The sequence below is a fragment of the Perissodus microlepis genome, chromosome 1 (assembly GCF_051167445.1).
Source record: "Perissodus microlepis isolate ML-2025 ecotype Zambia chromosome 1, ASM5116744v1, whole genome shotgun sequence".
In the NCBI taxonomy this organism is placed as follows: domain Eukaryota; kingdom Metazoa; phylum Chordata; class Actinopteri; order Cichliformes; family Cichlidae; genus Perissodus; species Perissodus microlepis.
Window position 1 is genome coordinate 29,003,257 of NC_140461.1, and position 21,481 is coordinate 29,024,737.

At 39.3% G+C, this 21,481-nt stretch overlaps 1 protein-coding gene and 1 non-coding gene across 3 annotated transcripts in view; one reads left to right on the forward strand and one right to left on the reverse strand.

Annotated features, from left to right (window-relative positions):
• glceb (glucuronic acid epimerase b) overlaps positions 1–710 on the reverse strand; it is a 60,833-nt gene extending 60,123 nt beyond the window's left edge. The window contains exon 1 of one of the 2 annotated variants that reach the window (XM_084938799.1): positions 498–710. The gene's annotated coding sequence lies outside the window, so the exon portion shown is untranslated. The remainder of the gene's footprint in view (positions 1–497) is intronic. The other variant, XM_084938699.1, reaches the window with a different exon arrangement.
• Positions 711–19,405: 18,695 nt separating this feature from the next.
• trnag-ccc (transfer RNA glycine (anticodon CCC)) lies at positions 19,406–19,476 on the forward strand. Its single transcript has one exon. It is a non-coding gene; the product is annotated as a tRNA-Gly (tRNA).
• Positions 19,477–21,481: the final 2,005 nt, after the last annotated feature.

A 21,481-nucleotide genomic window follows, 5' to 3' on the forward strand; every position in this document is an offset into this window, starting at 1 on the left:
AAGTTAAGTTTGTCAGTTTCATTCACAAAAAGCTTGCCATGGCTCCCTCGCCTCGCCACCTCACCACCGCCTGATCGACAGGACAGCAACCCAGAACTATTATCACTGTGTTGAGTTGGCAAGCGAATTAGCCAGCTAGCAAGTGAGCAAGCCAAGCCACTTTATACTAAGCAGATGTATCGTTAGCATACAAGCTAACAGGGATATCCATTCCAGAGACAGAGTCGACAGTGAGCTTTGAAGTTGCTGCTTGCTCCCCCCCCCCCCACTCTGGTTCCGTTAACACACGCCGACCAGCTGGAGGCTTTCTTCATGACTTATCGACAAAGTGCTTTACGAGGATAACTTAAAATGTGACAGAAGAGGACGCGAAGATTGGTGGGGGGGTTAAATGTTGCTTTGCTGGTGTAAAACTCAACTGTGAAAATATCAGCTAGCCCTGCATATGAGTGTCTGGACAGCGGGAGCCAACAGGACGATAAAGGTAGCAACCTTACCTGGAGGATGAAAGGTGTCGTGCAAAGTCGGAGTTTGGCCAGACACGTCAGTAGCTTCTTTTCGCTTTGTCGGTCAGTTTAAAAGACTCCTGCTTTACCTTTGGCTGGATCACGGTCAACCAAAGATACTGCCTGACTCTGCTGCCTCCCAGCCACAACAGCGACTGAATACAGTTCAGCGTCTGCTTCTCACTGGGAAGAATCCTTGGCATCGCGAGATAGGGCGAGACCTCAGGGGTGTCTACGGACCAATCACAGTAGCCGGCTGGAGCGAAGCGTTTGTTTTTGTTAGGGTTTGTGTGAAAGTCTGAGAGACAGTCTGCTTCTCTATAAAATAAAATAAAATAAAATAAAATAAGCATTTTTATTTTTCTAAAGTTAATATACCTTTTAGTTATCTTGAAACCCATTTTACATATTATTATTATTATTATTATTATTATTATTATTATTATTATTATTATTATTATTATTATTACTACTACTACAACTAACATTAGGCAAATCATTTTTTAAAAACTACCTGAAATAAAATACTTGGTCACTAATGTTCATGTTTTAGTGATTATTATTATTAAGGCAACACTGCATTAATCAAAAGCCTAACTGCTACAATCTGCACATACCTCTGCCTCAAGAAAAATGCGGAGAACTGCATCAGTTGATAGCTAAAACAGCCTCAGGTTGCCTATAAGGTGTGTGCAATGCAGAGAAAGGACACAAGAATTATAAAGCAACTGTTCTACATAATGTAAATGACAGAGGCAGAATGCACTGCAGTATTTTTGACTAGAATGAGGAAACACTGATGAAATTCTCAGATGTGTTACATTAGATGAGATTATTTAAGTTTTCTTAGACCTCTAATATCTTTTACAAGGGACTGCATGAGGGTATTTCAGTAAAGCATTAAATGAATGAGAAATCCAGTCATCTTCACTATATCCCTTGTCTTATGAAGTACAACGTGAGAAAGAATAAAAGAAGATGATATCATCATAGGCAAAAGGAACCCAGAGTGCAGCACATGCATGATGCAAGACTGCACCACTCTGATGGGGGAAAAAAAAAAAACAACATCTGAGCATTCTCACATTTTCTCTGTGAGTGTCGCATATCCCCACAGTTAACTTAACGGGCACTAATGCAGTCTCAGTAGCTTTAGCTGTCCTAGTTGTGGATGCTCATTAAAATCAGGTATAGATTCTCCAGTCCACTGGTGCTTAATAGTTTAGTGGACTCAGAGGAATCCAGATTTCTTTTATTTTAAATTCTTCCAATTTTTTAAATTTACTTTTAAGATTAGCAAGCCAGCATCTTCAGCCCTTCTTTCATCTAAAAATATGTTTAAAATTCAGTCAGCTCTGTTTTTTTTAAACATGTAGAAAGAGCCTGGATGTTTTTCTTTCATTATGGTTTGAATACTGAAATGATTTTGTTTTGGTGAATTAGAAGTCAATGAACAGGATCATCTAAAGTAAGCAAACCACAACCAGCACATCACATCGCATTATAACATTTTAAGCTACACAATTAATTAATGGCATTTGCCTTTGTTGATGAGGTGTTCTTTTTTCACAAAGGCAAAGTTGCTGTGTCCCCTACGTTTGTCTATAGTGCAGAATTCTCTTGGCTGATGACTTTCTTTGTGCTGATATTCATGTTCCCAGAAGATGAATATCATCCTTGCCAAACCAACAATCTGGTCCATTCATAAAAAAGAAGCAATCCACCAGTTAGCTCACAAACAGCAAAATTCCTGGGAGCCCACAGAAGACAACTGCAGTGGATGACTGCAGAGTTATTTCACTGGTTTAAAAGGTGTTCATACTTTCTAGTCAAGAAGTCAAGTGTAGTCAAGAACACTCTCAAGGAGATATTGTGAAACTACAATCAAGAGAGACCTTCAAGAATGGAAAAGATTAAGTGTTTACACCAACATGCAAACCACTGACTACACTGAGGATCAAGAAGGCCCGGTTGTTTTTCCACAATTATGAAAAAATATTTTTGGACAGATAAAGTTGAGACTAATCTATACCATAATGATGGGAAGAGAAAGGAAGCGAACCTCTCGTGATCAAATCCATACCGCATCATCTGTCAAACAGGGTGCAGGCAGTGTTATGGCGTAGGCATTTAACTAGATCACTAGGACTGATGATGTGACTGCTGATAGGAACAGCAGAATGTATTCTGAAGTTTACAGGGCTATACTTTCTGCTGAGATTCAGATAAATACTGCTTCACGGTGCAAATGGATAATGATCCAAAACAAACTGCAAAATCAACCCAGCAGTTTATCTGGGCAAAGAAATGGGAAATTCTTCAATGGCCAAGTCAGTCATCTGATCTCAACCCAGCAGAGCATGCGTTTCAGTAACTGAAGACAAAACTGGAGGGACCCACAAACAAGCAACAAATAAAGGGGTCTACAGTAAAATCCTAGCAGAGCATCCCAAAAGAGGAAAGACAGCATTTGGTGGTGTCTGTGGGTTCTAGACATCAGGCAGTCATTGACTGCAAAGCATATTGTCACAAACCAGCCCAAAGGTCAGACAAAGGGAGGGAGATCACACATATAAATTTGTCTTAGAGGAATAAAAATGTAAATTAAAATTAAAAGAAATAAAAATGTAGTGACCAGATCAGTCACGTGAAGAGTGTGAATTCACGTATGTTGCAAAGGTCTCTAAAAGAAAAGTGAAGTTAATCCAAACCCAAACCAGCTGTTCTCCTGCCTGCTGGAAAGAAGTGAAAACATTAGCGTCAAGCCGTTTTAAACCATTAGCCAAGTGCTAACAGATGTGCCGTCTCTCAATATCTGCCTTTCACAACCTGCTGCCTTCAACACAAGACCAGAAAGAGGCAGAACAGAGAAGGCTGAGTGGGTAGGGTCATCATAGTATTCATCACATTATTAAAAACAATGATATTTGAAATTATTTTAGGTTGTTCGTTTTTTTTTTTGATCCTCTGAAAACTGTGGACCATGTTGAAAAATGGCTGTAACTGCTAAACAGATGATACAACATTTTTGTTGAATCCCTTTAATCAAAGCTGAAAATCTGCACTTCAATCACATATTGACCGCTTGATTTAAATTCCACTGTGGTGGTGTGTAAAGGCAAAGCTACCATTGTCCAAAAACAAATGGACCAAATTATACATGGCAACACCAACATATTTTTTTTTCCTTCTTTTAAAAAAATTTATCTAGGACTGCCATTACTTAAAAAAATGTATCTAATCTAATCTAATAAAAATTCTATTGACTATTATATAGTTTTAGCTATATGATCGTTTTAGTGCTACTTGGAGAATGTTAGCAAAGATAGACCGTTAAACCAAGATAAAATAGCACGGTTGTATTTAGCTACAAGGAAAGGAAATGATAGGTTTTCTATGAGTGAATGTCACATGTCATGATTCCTATTATTTGTTCGAGCTAGTTGCTTTACCCTTGCTAAACTGCTTAAATATAATATCCATTTGCTTTTAAAGTCTAACATTGTGGACAAAGGTAAAACTTTTTTTATGTTACATCTCTCAAATAGTTTTAATGGGTTGTTCCAGCCCTTGAATTGAACAAATCTTTGGGGGCTATTTCCTGGTCACTAACGTTTAACTTAGCAATTTTTCCAAGTGCAAGGATCAATGAGGAGAGCTACCGTTAGCGGGTGTGGCAGCTGATTGCACTCAAGGTTTGCTAGTAAGTTGCATCATTAGAGTTTTAGTGGGATTGGCATTTAGACATAGGCAGTTAGAGCTAGGCCAGTCTCTTCAACACCGATCTCTATCAGCTTCTATTAACCTATTAGGGAAAAGGACCAGACTCTGACCTTCAGATGGAAAGCCGGTCCAGACTTCCTTTCCTTTCCTTTCTTCACTTGCTTTAGACTTTCCTTGTAACTGGGATCTAATGATAAATAATAATGATAATAGCAATGATAAACCACCAAACTAAGATATGATAGCTTGTTTGCATTTATTGCTCCAAAGGGCATACTACAGCAACACAGAGCTAGAAGCAAAAATGTAACTATCATCAAAATCAGTCCAGAAGATGGAGATAATTCTATACTCACAGAGGTATTTATGTGTTTCTTTGAGCACCAATTTTAAGTCCAGAGTTTGATTATTTTCCATTCCTTTTAAAGTGTTGTTTTTCTATAAGTTTTCTAATATTCCTTTATTACAAAACCAAAGGAAAAATGCACACACTCACGCGTGTGTACACACACTCACACACACAAATCATTGTGATGTTTCTCCTAAAACGTTATACAAAGCTGCGGGGGAGGGGACGTTATTGTCATTATGAACAACTTGGCAATAGAAACTTCATATTACATCTTCTTTTATAGTTAATGTAATTACCTCTCAGAGAGGTTTTATGAGAGACAATATTGCCAAATAAATGAAGAAAGAAGATATTTGAGTGTGTCGAAATATATTTAAGCGTGGTACAAAAAAGCTATTTGATTTTGTGCTGTGTATTTGTGTCCTTGTACTGTGATGAGTACTATGATAAACTTTATTGATTCAAATCATAAAACAAATTTGGATTAAAAGGGACATTATTAACTGTCAAAACTCAAAAAAACCAGTAATGGGACTGGTAACGGACTGAAATGTAACGGAAACGTGGTTTTATAGCCCATTTGTCAGCATGCACAGATGATATTCAGTCATTCAATCTGTGCAGAGCAATATTGTGCACGTTCACTGCTGAAAAGAAGAGAAACGCATGCACGCACACACACACACACACACACACACACAAGAATTTGAATGTGGTATTAAATATAGGCAATTCAAAAGAGATCGTTTTCTCTTTTCATTTCTTCAACTGTTGAACCCAAGGAGCAGGGCTGAAATGTGAATTGCTTTTGGTGAACACTCAACAAGGGTCGTTCAGTCAGCAGAGACTATTTCAGAGCTTAATCATATTTCTGACAAGCAGCAGCAACCTTCTCGATCAAACCCCACTTGCTGAGCACCATTGCCCCATCCTGTGACTAAATTCTATGGAAATTAGAAGCTTTTTGTTCTTTGGTTTTTTTTAAAAAAATTAATTCAAAGGCTGATTAAACACATCGCAGCTGAGGAGATTTCTGAGTGTGTTTTTGTGGCTCAAACACTCAAAGTCTAAAATAACCTCACCACTGAAATGTGGACTCACTGAAGCTGCTGAAAAGAACTTCAAACACCAGTCCTACTTTTAATACCTGTCAGGAACTGTTCCAGAGCAACGGCAGCATAAATTGGGGATTAGCAGGCTTAACGCCCTGTCTTAAAAATCAAAATCCTTTCTTACAAATGATGCACAAAGTGAAGTCTCAGAGGCTCAACTTTTCTCTGGATTTCCCAAAAGCAAAGGGAGGCCGAAATATGGCAAAAATATGGTATCAGTAGCAAAAGCATGAGCAGAAAAATAGCTTCTTTGAAGAAACTGTCAAAAATATAATAACAATGTTGAAGGCAAAATTGAATGCGATATGTGTGTAAGATGTCCCTGTTTGCGCTGCAGCCAGAGGGCTTGCTGAGAGAACCTCTGAGCCCATAGTCTCTCCTTTTGGTGTCTGGGCTCCAAAATGACTGACTGAGTGAGATAAGGAGCTCAAAATCCCTACCATTCATTTGATCTGTGGCTATTTGTATTCCAAGTCTGTTTCTCATTTTAACTTTTGGAAAAGGAGGGTAGCGGCATCACTTTAATGCGCTGCTCTCTGTATCTGATATCAACCTCAGGCACAAGAAAGAGATATAAACTGACTGACAGCTCTGTGTGGACAGAGATAGTGGGTGGAGGGGAGGTCTTCCTGTGGATGAAGGCGTTCAAAACACATTTCTTTCTTCAGTCCGACAACATAATTTTCTTTTTCAGAGGTTTTGCCACCAGTTATTTCCCACAATTGCTGAACGTAATACAATTTGCACAAATGAAGAGTGGTTTCGCCGCCGCATAAAAGATGGCAAAACCTAGAGAGACCATTCAGACTGATAACAGTTTGTTAGTTACATAGCTAATTTGCATTCTCAGTCCTTGAGAACAGTAAAGTTGTGTTGCTAATGGAAGAAGAGAGCAAAGGGAAATAATCAAATGCTAATTTTCACACAAGGCACCCTGGGACGTGTCTGATACAGGCCTGGCTGCAGCAAGCTTTACAAATTAATATGCCTGGAAGCTTTTCTGTATTATATTTATAAGATGCACAGAGACAGATTTATCAAGAGCAAGTAAAAAAGAAAGATTGAAGGAGTCGGTTAATGTTGCCGAAAAGGACGTCTGTGGCAGGGTGCAGATGCTCGAGTTAAAATGAAACAGAGCCTGAACAGCAACCATAATGTTTCAACAACAAAACATCTGAAGGTGAAGAACATACAGCTTTGTACTTAACAATATATCAGTCCAATATGAGTCGATCCATATATATGTATAAACATGGTATCAGTAGCATTGATTGTGTTAAATAAATAACATTTTTTGGAAATGGCAAAAATATACCACAAATATGGACGATGAAAAATGTCTGAACCATTCGAACTGTGTTGACTGTCACATCTATTTTATTTATAGCAGGGGTGGGGAACTCAAGACCTCAAGGGCTGGTGTCCTGCAGGTATTAGATCTCACCCTGGGTCAACACACCTGAATCAGATGTGAATCAAATGATGAGTTCATTACCCAGCCTCTGGAGAACTTCAAGACATGTTGAGGAGGAATTTAGCCATTTAAATCAGTTGTGTTGGATAAAACCTGCAGCACACCGGCTCTTGAGGCCTGGAGTTCGCCCACCCCTAATTTATAGCTTATAGCACATCAACCAAAGTTGAACCCAGAGTGCTTTGGAGACAAGCACATTTACATTCCAGGTCTTGGGGGGAAAAAATCCAGTTTCAAAATACATGAAAAGCTGAAAGTTGTGTTTTGTTGTGTTAACTATTTATTGAGGAGAGTAAGAATGACACTGATTTAGTGTTGAGGTTATGCAAATTGATGACAATTCATCTCATAAATCATGGCACACTGCTCTCCTGTGTGTAAGCTGCCTTTATAGGTTAAAAGCACAGGTGTCAGTATTGGTATCTGCAATACTGACTGTGTATTTACTTGATATTGGATTGATACCAACGCTATCAGCTACACCTGCTTCTGCAGCTGTAGCTGATTTATCTGAGGCTCCACCATAAGGGCGCTTTACAAAACACAAAACAATTGAATTTCCAGTTTGTCCAAAACAATAAGGCTATCTTTCACTGCAGAGATAGCACATGTCAGTTTTACTCTGAGCCTCTTTTTATGTTCCACTCTTCACACCTACCTCCCCTTATCACCCCATCCATCCTCCACATGTTCTGTCCAGTCACCCGTCTGTCACACCCACACCCTCAATCATCTGCTGTCTGTGTATACCTGCTCTTTTCATCCAACATCTCATGGCATATTTTGTGCAGGTCTGAACTCTACAGTCTTTCTACTGTGCCTGTTGGCTTAGATTGCTCATGCTATTTTTGGCACATAAGCGCATTCATATTGTCAAGTAGGGCTACATGAAATGCTCTGTGAGTGCCTGTATGGTTTTACATTCAAAAAGTTAAATGTGAATCACACTATACGTACTCCTCATTTTCAGCCAGTAGACTTGCGATGTGTCTTCAACATCATTAGTGTTGATCCCAGTGCTGGCCGCACTGTGTTCACATGCCAAATCGCTTTCAGAAAGAGCTCAACTCAATCTGAGAAAATCCTATCTTAATAAAATTCATGCAATAGATCACAAAGTATGGTGTGCAAATAGTAACCAACAACATGTAAGTGCACTAATGGAAGATCTGAATGAAAACACTATCTGTCTCACACTTTTGTCCAACATAAACATTACGTTCCACGCAGGGATATATATATATATATATATATATATATATATATAAATAAAAAGAGTGCTTGGCAAAAAGTATGTAACGTACACGTAATGTTTTGAGATCAGCTACTATGGATAATATATATATATAATTTGTAAAGATTTGAGTGTCTAGGAAGAGTTGGGGAACAGACATAGACAGATACATACACTCACTATGATAATCATACTGTAAAAATGTACTTTTAGGAGTCAGGTTAGAAATACGAGTACACGAGTACATCAATATAGCAACACTTTGTGCAGTATAAGTGTTAAATCTTTAGTGCAGCAAAACAGCTTCTCACACTGTCATCTGACATAGTTTATATCCCTTTGCATAGAACAACAGCTCTTTAAAAGTTGAGGCTCACCTCAAAGGCACACTCTCTCAGATTAAGATTCCATGCAGAGGTGAGTCTGTCTGACTGATATTTGATTGATCTCGGCGTCCGGAGTGCACTGTGAGCAGAGCTTCTTTTGTCTTCCACTTTATCTGCTGTCTCTGGGTCATAAAAGATTCACGTACTATGTCTTCCAATGTTAGTTCACTTATATTAAGTAGCGTAACACAGAGAGCCACAAAGACAGAACAGAAGCGAGCTGATTTTATATATTATATATTTTTGACACATCCTCCATCCACAAAAAAAAAAAGCTCTGTTAAGCTGATTAATGTTAAAGGTAATGTAATAAAGTTGATGAATGAGGAAACACAAGATTTTTGAACTAAATTTTCCAATTAACATTGCCAGTTTTGAATCTTTATATGCAAATTGACTCCCACTCGATCAGCTCTAACTTTAAATTATTGCAAACAGGCTCACTTGCTGTGTTGAGGACTGTTTTTCACCAACTCCAGTGGAGTTAATTGTACAACAGATTCAGAGATCAGGCAAAAGAAGTGTAAGCATCTAAATTTAAATTAAATGCAAATTATACATTCTTCAACAAAGACATTGTAAAATGCATCCTTGAGCAGGATGAAATTCTGAAAAGCGTCGAGGAAAGACTCAACAATTATAATGTGACTGTGCTCTTACCCCACCTGATTTGAATACAACTGATTGCTTTGGCTGAAACACTTGCAACACTTCATTTTTGTGATTTACGACTTTTTTAGCCATTACCATAAAGCCGTTCATTTTTTAAAAGGTTATAGAACTGCTGAAGCTGGCAGCTCCTCCTGACAGCCAAATGAAAGCTCAGCTTTTTCACTTACAATCTATCACGGAGCCAAGGCATACTTTGACAAATCTGAGTCTGTGCACTTTTCAGAGGGTGCACACATTGTATCTTTCAGAGTTACACTGAAAGCAAACCTGTCGTGACTTTTTAAGAGGTAATCCAAAGTCAGAGACGGCTGGCGTAAATCGTGGTCGCTGTTTACATTCTGCCATTTTACTTTTAGTAGTGGATTAAAAATATATCACGTTCTACCAGGACTTGTGGGAAATATTTGGATCACTGAGGTAGAATGGACTGCACCTTTATAAAAAGTTAGCCTTAATATAGTAATAAAAATGTAGCTGGTCGTTAATGAGCTTTTGGTTGCCTCCTGGGTTTTAAAAGAAAAGAACTTTAAGCTTCTCTTACTTAATTTCTTATCTAGAACGTAAAGGCATATTAAGCATAGTAGTTTCAGATAACTATGAAATTTCTGGGAATGGATTTCATAAAACCCTGACTTTAAACCTATTGCAAATATGTGGGCTGTGCTTAAAAGGTGTGTCTGTGCAAGGAAACCAACTAATTCAAATAAATGTTACCAATTCTGTAAGGTGACACTTGCTAGGGAAAATTTAACCAAATATTAGTGGGAGTGTATGTATATATTTGAGCCTGTATGTATCGTTTTCACACAAAATTCAAAATAAATTCAAAACTGTGGATCCAAGTAATTAAAAATGTACTCTGTACAATCATTCCACCATGGAAAATGAAGAGTTCAAAGAAATTTTTAGAAGCCCCAAATTATCATGACATTTATGCCCATAACAAGTGGATGGAAAATTTTGACAAGAGCTTTAAATTTAAATACTTTGACTATTGCAAGAGAAAGTGACTAATTGATATTAGTTTTATTGGTAAAGATCACCTAATGGAAGCCTTTATACCAAGGGTCGGCAACCTTTCTGATGATGAGTGCCATCTCAATGTGCCATATCAACCATTGCATTAGCAATAAATTTAATAACGCTCTATATGAACAGTTACACACTATATAGAACAACTTTATAGAACTATATTTGTTCGCAGATGTTGGCATGGCGTATTTGTGTGTATTTCCGTGGTGCTGGTCCTGCGCTGAGCGGGCAGCTCCTGAAGCATTTGAAGTAGCGGAACGTGGAAATTTCAACATCACTTAAAAAACTGTCAGCTAGCAACGTCTCTCTCACCGGTAGGCTAAGTGATTTTTAGCCAATTACAAGTGGAATCCAGTAGTTGGGGTTGTTAGCTAAGATACCGTTTTAAGAAGCGGCACAACTAATGTGTCTATGCGAGCTAATTTGCGATGTGCACCGGTGGCCCGGCCATTTATTTTTAATGCACCTTCTCAGACTAATTCCCTGCGTGTCGTGCCATCAGTTAACCCTTCGCGTGCCAGCTGTGGCACACGAGTGCCCAGGGTTGCCGATCCCAGCTTTAAACTAATGCAGGTCATCATTCCCACAACACGTGACATGTTAGTCTATAACAGGACCTCTGTAAATGTAATTCAATCTAAGCTTGTCTTTATGGTTTATTTCTCAGTTTATTCGAGGGGCCACACTCTGGCCCATGCTTAGTTTACTCAGCATGTTAATGAAACGTGTCCATTGGTTGTTATTCTTATATGGCTGAACAGGCGGTTGGTGACTTTTTGTTCTGTTACTGTGATAATAATTTCCATTTTTCAGTCCAGTTTTCCACCGGTGAGAAAACAGTCATGCTCGCATGTTTATCTACCAACGGCTGCCTGTTTCTTTACCTCCTACAGGCGAGAAGAGACAGCATAAAGTAGATAGGAGGCTACAGCTGTGTCATCAGATCAGCGCTGCCATTGTTACAGCTATGCAAACACTCTGGAATAAGTACTGGAAAATTAAAATGGCAATGCTTTAGGACAGATAACGCTTTTCAGACACATAACAATAAAACTGGCTGTTGCTGTGTAGTGTTTTCATTGGCAGCTGGTCATGATTCAGAGAAAATCCACTGCAGTTTTTAAAGTAAAATTCATGTTCGTGTCACGTTCACTGAAGAACGATGAGGGATATCCACAAGTGAGGGGTATAAAAGATAAAAACATGCTGCACAAATAACTACAGATGCATTGGTAAGACTTTCTTGATATGGAATTTTTCCCTCATAAAAACTACAATGCTGATTTTTCTTGTAAAATTAGCCAAGCTGACAAATTTTCTACAACACAGCTAGAACTAACTGGTACAAGCAGGAATTGAGAGTAGCTTTATGAAGCTGGGGCCTCTTCTTATGGGATAATGAAAATTATGCAAATGAGGACTAAACTTTGAAAAAACATTAAGAAGTCATGCAAATTACAAAAGTTCTTGATACCGGAAAAATTATAACTGACTAATCGCTCTGCACTGATTTTTAAGGAGTAGTTTAGCGGAAACAGTTTTATTTTTTTTCTTTCTCGGCACACTAAAGAAATTGTGCACGATGCCTTCCTGTTCCTGTCATACAGGCTGTATGACAGGAACAAGTGGCTGTCTTTAAATGTCAATCATATCACAAAGGGTGCTTCAGTGCAAGATTATCACATCTCTGCAAAAAAGTAAAAGTAAAGAGCGTCTGTGAGACAAACTGGTGAAACATCTGTGTGCAAGATACGTAATGATTTATTATGTTGCTTTAAGATGCTTTGTTTCACAGCTGTGGTTGACAGAGTTCCGTTTTCATACACGGACATTAAATTGGACCAAAACACAGACACTGCTGTCAGAGATGGAAATAATTTTGACATTACCAGCTGCAGTACACTGAAAGTAGCAAAGCTAGATTGTCAAAGCACGGTACACCAGGGTAGGAGCTTGTTATCTACGACTGAGTTATATGGTTGTGATTATGCTTTTGTCGTATTACAAAATGTACTTTAATTAGGAAGCAACAAACTGTCAATCGCAGCTGACACGAGTCCAGCGTAGCTTTTTTACTTCAGTTATATATCTAATTAGTGCAAATGTGCTTCTTTTTGGTTTTCTTTTTGCTTTCAGCTGGTCCCTTCAGGTGTCACCACAGCAGATCATCACCCTATCTCTGGCTTCTTCTTCTGTCACTACAACCCTCTGCATGTCCTCCTTCACTGCATCCATGAATCTTCTTTTCCTCCTGCCTGGCAGCTCCATCTTCAACACCCTTCGTTACCCACTATTCCTCCTCTGCACATGTCCAAACCATCTCAGCCTTGCCTCTCTAACTTTCTTCCCAAACCACTCCACCTGAGCTGTCCCTCTGATATATTCATTTCTAATCTCGTCCATCCTGGTCACTCCCGGTGAAAATCATAACATCTCCAGCTCTGCCACCTCCAGTATCGGCCTCCTGTCTTTTTGTCAGTGCCACCATCTCCAGTCCACATCTGCTACATCATAGCAGGTCTCACTACCATGTTGCAAATGTTCCCTTTCACTCTCGCTGCTATGCTCCTGTCACAGATTACCCCAGACACTCGTTTCCACCCGCTCAACCCTGCCTGCACTCTCCTCTTCACTACCCTTCTGCACCGTTCGTTACTTTTGATGGCTGACCCCTGGTATTTAAACTCCCCTACGTTCACTATCTCTGCTCCTTGCAGCTCATCCTGTCCTTGCACCTGTCTCTCATTCACACATTATGTACTCTGTCTTGCTTCCCACCAACTTTTATACTTCTTCTCTCCAGCTCCATTTCTTTGCTTACCCGCTCGATACAAGTCCCTTTTCTCCTTCTTTAGTGTCCACCCTCTGAAGCAATTCACTATAAACCTTTTGGCGCACCTTTGCCACTTCTCTTTTTGCCATATGCCTAGCCTCCTCATGTCTAATTTCTTCATCTCCAGACTATCCCACTCTTTCTTTGCTAATCACTTCCTTTTAATACTTACCTGTGTTATGTGTGGCTGTGTGCAGACAGGAATAGGACCCAAGGTGCAGACTCCGGAGACAGTCGTGAACTCAAAACAGCTTTAATGTAAAACTCAAAATATAACATAACTGGAAAAAATCAAAATAAACTTAAACCAGAGGACTGACAGAACACACAGCTAGGTAAACAGTAGATCACGACACAGACACAAAGAAACACAGGGCTTAAATACACAGAGGGAGCAATCAGGGAATGGGTAACAGGAGGGAAACACAGCTGGGGCAAATCAGAACTGACGAGACAAGGAAGCGTAAACTGAACACACTGAGATGAGACAGAGACCTTCAAAGTAAAACAGGAAACACAAAACACAGACTGAACAAAAGACAAAGACTCACATGCAGGCACTACAGAGGGAACAGAGACGTGGGACCAGGGCAAACACAGACACTGACTGGACACGGGGATATAGCAACTAAGGATACACAGAGACGCGAACTAGACAAGGGGATATAACTGACAGGGGAGACAGAGCGACTAGAGAAGACAGAGACATAAACCAAAAGACAGAACTCTAACAAAGAAACCAAAGACTAGAATTTATAAATAATAATAAACTCAAAAACCCTGGGTCAACGACCCAGGCATCCTAACAACCTGTACTTCCTCCTTCCACCACCAATTCTCCAAGTGTCCAGCGGATATACCAATCACATTCTTGGCAGTTTCCCAGTCATCAGGCTACTCTTCAACACCACCAAGAACCAGAAATCCACACAACAAACTTCCAGCATTTGGTCCTTACCTCCACCTTAACTTGCTTCCTCTTCTTGATTTCCAAAACAATCCTACAGCCAACCATCCAATGCCACCTTGCCACCTTCTCTCCTGACACCACCTTTCAGTTTTGTATCTCTTTCAGATTGCAAAGAACCTCTGCATTTCTCTCCTTAACACCACACCCACCCAACACCTCCTCATCACCCTTATTCCAATCATCACTCTTTGCCCCTGGGAGGACTCTCTGCCACTTCATCCAGCTTACTCCAGAATTCCTTTTTCTCTTGTACTTGACATCCAACTTTTGGGGCGTGCAAATGTTTAACATCACCCCTCAAACCACAACATTATATAGAAAACCCCAACAGTTAGAGCACTGGGAGACTTGCAACTACAAGTGTTGATTTGTTTCAGGGATGAGAAGACTAAATGCCTGTGCTGTTACTGCTTGCATACAGATAAAAACCAAAAAACTATTACTTGGCAGCATGGCAGCAGTTGCTAATTAGTTTAAAATACAAAGTAAAGCTGAGGCTAATAGGACTGCTATCCTATTTTCTGTTGCTTATTCATGAATGAAAAGCAGTGTGTTGTATTATCGGTGATAGTAAAGCTAGAGGTATTATTATTATCCTGAGGTAAACATGAACACATCGACTGTACCTAAGCTTGATGGAATCCAGCCAGCTAGTTTGCTAAAGGAAAGTTCAGGGTGACCACCAAAGTCACCAAACAGAGACTTGAATGTATGTTCAGAGTGCAGTGGAGTTTGTGTGTGTTTGTGTTGGTACTGACCCCTCTGTGTAGTGAAGCCTTACAATTTGTGCCTCAAAGGGTCAGGCTCGTCAAAACCTTCTGTTTTGCCTCCATCAAGGTCTCAAGGACAGCCTGGTTACTTGCTGTCTGTGCTGGGATTTATAGTGCACAACCTCACTGGGTTTCTTATCAGGAGATGAGAGCAGGCACAGGAAGGGAATAAATAAAACTGTTGAATTATAAACTTCAGAGAGAAACCTGGTCTCATAAAACTTCCATCACAAACTGCTTCACAGTCTAAGACTGAAAACAGCGAAAGGACAATGGATGAAAAGAAGAAACAAGAGAGAAAAGAGGAAATCTGTAATCTGTGCAAGTGCTACAAAAGGTTTTATCTGTCTTAAGGTGAGTTTAATTCATCTGCAGTAGAAACTGTCATCCACTGACCCACATTGTGAGCCTCTGAGAGTCCTTCCCACAACCTGCACAGATGATAAGATCTGTGTCAAATGCTCCTCTGACACATAATTAGCACGAGGACACTGCTGCACATTAGCACAAGGCAAATATGTAATTATGCATCACTTACCATGTTTAAATACAATTGGCCACAGGCGGAGATATTTGATGATCTATATGCGAGGCAGAGATTTAATGTATTCCTATGTATTAGTGTAAGGCGAAACACTGTAGACTGAAACAATGTCATGAAAGCGAGCTACAGGAAACAGAAGATAGCAGGAGTGGATTTGAAAATCATGACGCAGGTGAATGTGAATATTTTTTGCCTTCATTTGTATTCCACATTTTCTCAGTGACTGAGAAATAGGCTGAAAATCTTCCATTACCTGTACTGGATCTCACATTGACAATACAAAAGAAATCTCATCCTACATTAGTCTGATCTATCTGAGCATGAATTCTTCTTCAATGGGCCTCACATATGGTCTGTTTTGACACTGCACACCAGTGGAAATAAGCTACTGGGTGCTGCGAAGTCATGGAAGGAGGGAGAGGCTGAAGAGGAGAGAGTCTGCACAGTAGCATCTCCAGTTGAGTAGAATGGAGAGGCCTCATTAAAATTTAATTGCGGCACGATGTTGAGTGCATTGCCATCTACATCAAGATGCATGTGACCTTCTTTTTTCACATTTCTCATTTCCAGCAAATGAGTACATGCATCTCATCTGTACTCCTGTCAATTTAGCAGGGTCTGATTATTTGAAATGATCTCACATGAAAAACGTTCTCGTTCATTTTAATAGTTTAGTCCTTTTTTTTCCAAATTCAAATCAAAAGAAAAAACTCTGTTCAGTTTCTCAGAAAATAAGGATTGCCTTCCAATTCGCTGATAAACATTAATGCATACGCACAGTGACGATGCAAATCACACTCCAATGTTAACATATACTCCGGCTCACACGGTTCCTCGCAGTTCCAGGTTGATGTGAGAAGAACGAGTCACATGAGAAGGAAGCTGGCTACTCTGTATTCATGCTAGATGAGATTTGCGTGTGTTTATCGTCTTCCTGTCCTGGATGGGTGTTGCATTACAAGGTACTGTCTCCAAACTGCCAGAATCAATTAACATGAATAATGAATGTCTTCTGACGCGGTTGGTCTTGAGTGTTCATTTTGTTCCAGCTCCCATTGTTCCAGCACGTGCAGGAGAACAGTTTAATTTTGCAGCAGGTACAAGAAGCGAAATTTTTTTATAGATATGAAGTAGGTCCTAAGATTTTTTTAAAGGTACCACATGCTCCTAAAAAGCTTCAAACCACAAAAAAAAAAAAAAAAACCTCTGCACTCTCCTTCACCACAACAGCTAAATGTGGCTCTTAAAAGGGATCTATTTCACATGGAGAAGGAATGTAATCCACTACATCAAGAAACACTGATGGCATTAGTTGCCCCACTAATATCACTTTACCCACTGCATCACCCTCAGCTGTAGGGCTTACACATATTACCCAGTCAGCAGGCACTGAGCAGTGGCCACCAAGCTCCAGAAGACACTTTGCTCTTTATAGCGTGCTTCAAAATGATCCTGCGCAGTGAGACCAGTAACAGAGAAAATGTTTATATAATCCATTACTGACAAAGCTTTAGTAAGTGATTAAACAAAAAATTAGTTTTTTGCTTCAAATTGGAAATAGTCCAGCGATTAGCATTTCAAAATTAATCCCTTTTATTGAAGCTCTGTTAGCTTTGCATAGCAAATTAAATATCTGTGCTGTGTTTACTGTGTAAACTCAGGCTGGGTGTATGATCAGTGTGCACTGAGTTTCTCACCAGTTTAACCAGAAATTATTTAAATATTGAAGTGAAAAAACAGCTGCATGACTCACAGTAACCATAAAGATGTAATCCTTTTGGGAGAAAGGAAAAAAAGCAGGAAGTGACAGTCAACATGCCAAAGTGGACAGTTTTAAAGGACGTGTCCATGGACAGGGCTAACCTAAACCTACAGCAACACTGATAGTGTGAAAGAGCAGTGTTATCACATGACCAATACTGCATATTGCTGTTTGTGAAGTGCACTATTCTCAAGATTCATGTATTTTTCCCAATTTCTTCAGTGTCATTTTACCAGCAGAAAGACTGTAAGTGATATTTAGACAGGGCAGCAGCTGTTCTGGCTTCACCCATCTGAGCACATCTGCCTGAGTTCCACATCTTAACATCAGGTTGCTGCACAGGAAAGCTGCCAAACTCCAACAGAGGAAAACTTTTAGTCTAATCGGGTCTGTTCAGTTTTATTCTGTTGGATTTGCAGGCAGCTGCTGGTGGGAGAGGAGGTAATTAAAACTGACAAAGAAGAAACATCACGGAGAAGACTTCACGCAGCAGCTACCATGAGCCAGCTTTTGAGTTAGGGGTTACTGTGGGCATAAAGTGCTTCCATGTGGAGAAAAGTGGAAGAGCAGGATTGCTCCTTTAGCAGCTGTTCCTCTCTGCCGTCAGTTTGCCATAAATACAGCAACATACTATTAGCCTCACCTCTTTAAACCACATGTCATTAAACAAGATGAGTTTTGTGATTAATTAAAGACAGATGAAGAAGTTGCAAGTTGCTCTTTGTAGTCAGACTAATTCAAAGGGATGATTGACGCTTTATTTTTAGACATGAGCCTGTTTGTGAGGTTTTAATTCTGTTTTTGCTCTTTAATCCTGTCAATCTTGAAAGTTAATGCCTACTAGCCAATTACATTTCAATGTCCCCTTTACTGACTCTTGATGCTCGCTACCTTAACAAATGCCTCCCTCTTGTGGTAGACCTACTCCTACACAACGCATATTTCCTTCTGTTCAGTTTTATCTTGTACATTGCATCCCAATCCCATACTATGTGCACCATTACATTTATATTTGTTCAAATATTATTTATTTATTTATTGTAGGGTCTACCTTACAGTATAAAGTGCCTTGAGGTGACTGTTGTTGTGATTTGGTGCTGCATAAATAAAATTGAATAAAATTTTCTGGTTTTAAAAATAATCTATAAAAGTTTGTCCTGGTTGGGGAAATTATTTACATTTAATTCGCATGCATGCATTATTATGACCAAGTAACCGAAGTTGGAAAAGTCATGCAGGTAAGATAACTAAAGGCCCTGTACAGGGTCGCACATATGTTTTCATTATTCTAGTCGAACAGACCTGGCTTTGACAGACGAAGAAAAACACTAACATTCACCAATCACATTTTCCACTGAGCTGTTATTAAAATTCAGTTCATCATGCACTCTCACATCTAAAACACTAAAACACCAACAGGATTTCTTATTTATTTAAATTTGACAAGGCGTACCAGTATGTAGGACAACAGAATCTAAAACCGTTCTGGGCCACATTATTTGTCACACTTGACTGTAAATCATAATTTAATAAGCCACAAATAACATGGCTAAATGCAAAAATACAGGAATGCAAACCAGAAACCAGAGCAAGGGTTAAAGCCTGAGGTGTAGCCTATGGAGTCTGAATTAGTGTAATATAGAAAGAGGGGTGCTTTCAATTCTACAGAGGCCCAAATAGTAACTATAGACAGTTATTATTATCATTATTATCAGGATCCTTTTGTATTTTTAATTATCCATTTTTATTGTGTTGTAAAAATTCAGAGTTTTTTTTTGTTTCAAAGTGATTTTATTAAAATGTCGGGGTATTCAAGAGGAGAAATGTTTAAGAAAGTCAGAGCAGGTGTTCAAGCACATGTTGCCTACATGTTTTAGACTCATGTAGACAAGACATTCTTCATAAATGTAAATGTATTTTCACTTGTCTACCTCAAGTTTATTCTGTGGTCATATATTTGACCAAACTGACAAACACTAACTTCCAGGTGTACCTCATGCATGCTATTTTATATAGCTATGGACCACTAGTACAGGCGCTGCTAGTGTAGTGGCATCATGCAAGATTCCCATTCTTGCGACCCGGGTTCGATTCCTGGGCAGCGCAACCTTTCTGCAGAACTACAAAGCCTGAGGTTTCCTCATTATGGTCACAGGTTTTAAACTTCCACCAGCAAGTCAGCTGAGGACGTGCACCTCTTTGCCCATTACTGTTCACCCTCTTCTCCCATCTGTTCAAGACTATAATAAAATTTGTGGGTGAGAATAAAATGCTTAAATACAGAAAACCTGGCCTGAATCTGTGATCCTTGTCCCTTTTGGATCCATCCTGCCATGTTACTGGACACAGTTTGCTGACCCATTACAGAGCCTATGATATTTTCCGGTTGATCCGGTTCTGGGTCAAGCTACTGAGACTGATTTTGGTGATTTTCAGTAAAAAATATGTGGAGCCTCAGACCCTGAATTTCAGCACCATAAATTTCAAAATGTTGACTGATGTTATATGGCTGAGCACATTTCAACATGAATTTCAACTGAATGACTGCAAAACTGTTCAAAGTAGCAAAATAGCATAAATTTGGGATTTCAGTTTTTCTAAAAATGTAAACTTCTGCAACTTTAATTCACTCATCTGTGCACTTTGATAGCAACCTAAGGTTCACAGAGTTCGCTACCTCAGTAACGAGCTCAGAGTCTAAGTTAACTCTCTTTCTGAAACAGAGTTGTTAGCTAAACCTGCCTTCTGGAATAGGGCCCTGGTGACTGGCAATGATAAACTGCTTGCAGACGCACTTGGCTGATTGGGAAGAGCAGCCTGGTGCTTGACACCAACAAGACCAAAGTGTTAATCATAGACTTCAGAAGAACAGGAAGCACAACCCACCTCCTCCTTTCCATACACAAAGAAGTAGTAGATAGTGTGAAGAAACGAAAGTTCCTTGGACCCAACTTGTCCATTCATATGGACCTCCAAATCTTAAACCTGGTCAAAAAAGCCCAACAAAGACAGTTCCTCCTAAGGAGCTGAAGCTGAAGTAAGTGCAGCTCTCCCAGAAACTTGTGCTGAACTTCTGCTGAACCACCACTGAGAGCATCTGCACAAACAACATCATGATGGGGTGCAGACACTGCACAGCTGCTCAGCTGAAGGAACAACAAAGTATGAAGACTGTACAATGTGTGGTGGCCTTGGAACTCCCACACTTAAAGGATGTCTGAGTAAGAAGGTCAGCATTATTTCAGACATTTCACACCCAGGACACTCTCTGTTTGACCTTTTGTCATCAGGCAGACTAACACAATCCTGCAAAAACAGTCTAAATTTTATTGTACTTGTATTGACCACAATAAAGATTTTTCTATTTCAAGATTATTCCATATCAGTTTTGCTAATATAATTTTTTATCTTCATTTCAATGTATTAAAAACATTTTCTCAGACTGTGTTTTAGTTATAATCATCCTGCCAGTATGCCATATGATCTCTATTTAATCAATTAGCCTCACTGAATCGACATCTTTTGTAAAGGGAATGAATGAAAAAGCTAAAACATGAAACAAAACCAAATAAAGGTGCTTGCGCATACAAAGATAAGTACATACAGTTTAAAGACAACAAGGCATCACTCTGAAGTCCTGATAGCTTGATGGAGTGTGGGCAACAACAGGACCCTGAAACAATTCGTTGCTTTTTAACACCTTTGATTTTCTGGCTCCGTCGAAATTTAGTTTAGGTCCCAGTCTGTGTAGACCCACACAGGCCTGTAACAAGGTCTCATTCTGAAAATAAAGTTAAAAACATCTGCTGGGAGTGTGTCATGACTGTGGAGTGTATGAAAGACATGCAAAGTCACAGTTTTTGTAAAGATACAGTCCACGCATGCATATTATTTTCATGGATTATCAAATTCACACTTATCAGTCGCATGGCTTCATTCTCTCTATGAGTATGCATTGTTTTTGCCATCTGAACTGGAAACAACGAGAAACTAAAGGTATTAATGTAAAAGTGAAATGGACTGCTAAATGACAAAAGATATGCAAACATGCATTTACTGTCCACATACTATATATGTTTATATAAACTTACAAATACATACTTAAAAAAAC